This window comes from Mustela nigripes, chromosome 2 (genome assembly GCF_022355385.1).
Source record: "Mustela nigripes isolate SB6536 chromosome 2, MUSNIG.SB6536, whole genome shotgun sequence".
Lineage (NCBI taxonomy): Eukaryota > Metazoa > Chordata > Mammalia > Carnivora > Mustelidae > Mustela > Mustela nigripes.
The window spans coordinates 107,497,832-107,499,295 of record NC_081558.1 but is presented as its reverse complement, the minus strand read 5'-3'; the positions used below and the strand labels follow the sequence as shown (position 1 = coordinate 107,499,295).

At 35.2% G+C, this 1,464-nt stretch overlaps 1 pseudogene; it reads left to right on the top strand.

The window, feature by feature from the left end:
* The first annotated feature begins 704 nt into the window (after window positions 1-704).
* LOC132010040 (large ribosomal subunit protein eL30-like) lies at window positions 705-1,047 on the top strand (annotated as a pseudogene).
* The last annotated feature ends 417 nt before the right edge of the window (window positions 1,048-1,464 follow it).

Below are 1,464 nucleotides of genomic sequence, written 5' to 3'. Positions count from 1 at the left end.
CTGCCTGCCTCTCTACCTACTTGTGATCACTGTCTGTCAAGTAAATAAATAAAATCTTAAAAAGAAAAAAAAAAGAAAGACTCTCAGAGGGATGTCTGGGTGGCTTAGTCAGTTAAGTGGCTGTTGTTGGCTCAGGTCATGATCCCAGCATCCTGGGATCGAGTCCCACATCAGGCTCCTTGCTAGTCAGGGAACCTGCTTCTCCCTCTGCCTCTGCCAGCTACTCTGTCTGCCTGAGCTCACTCTCTCTCTCTCTCTCTGACAAATAAATAAATAAAATCTTTAAAAAGAAATAAAAGACTCTAAGAATAGATTAAAGGAAGAACAACATCAAAATATACTATTTACAAAAGAAAAACCTTACATAATAAAAAATAAGTAATGATGAAATCATGAAGGTGGGAAAAAATATCAAACAATGTCTAACTAAAGAAATGCTTACTTTACTGTAATAACAAAATGGACAGTAAAGCAAAAAAAAAAAAAACACTAGAAATTAAGATTGCCATTATACAATGAAACAGGAATTTTATCAAGAAAATATACAATATTACCAAATTGCATTTTAAAGATGAGAGCAAAAAAACTGCAAATCTAAAGATTTACTTGGAAAATATACAAAGAAACAGCTTCTTTCCTTCCTTTCTCTCAACCATTTTGACAGCTGCTCTTGGTTGGGGCCATTCTGCACCCAAGGCAGGAAGATGGTGGCTGCAAAGAAGACAAAAAATTCCCTGGAATCGATTAACTCTAGGTTCCATATCATCATGAAAAGTGGAAAGCATGTGGTAAGGTACAAGCAGACTCTGAAAATGATCAGAGATGGCTAAGTCAAACTGGTCATCTTTGCCAACAACTGCCCAGCCTTGAAGAAATCTGAAATAGAATACCATGTCACGTTGGCCAAAGCTAGTATCTACCACCATGGTGTCAATAATATTGAATTGGACACAGTGTGTGGGAAATACTACAGAGTATGATATTGGCTATTGATCGAGGCGATTCTGAGAACATTAGAAGCTTCCAGAACAGACTGGTGAAAAGTAAATCATGTAAAATTTTTCTTTAGTAAAATTAGCCAGAGCTTGTTTTAAACACACATACACACATGATCAGCCAAAGAATAACATTATTTCTTTGATATTTATATATCAGAAAATATTCATAGCATAATTTCACTTTAGCTTTATAAATACCCTTTGCTAACACTCATGCTCAAATTAACAAATCAAACTTGTCCAGAGCTCAAGGGATGGATATTTTAGCCAAAATTTCAAGCATGCTTGGACATAGTACTAATAATGTTTCATCTTAAACAATTTATTCATGAAAACATTCCTGATTTTCCAACTAGACATGTCTCTCCTTATTTTGAATACCCAAAGTACTTTGCTTATATAACTTTACTGAACATGTCTTACATTAACTTGGTGGTTCTCAGTCAGGCATGTTTTTCCCCACCAG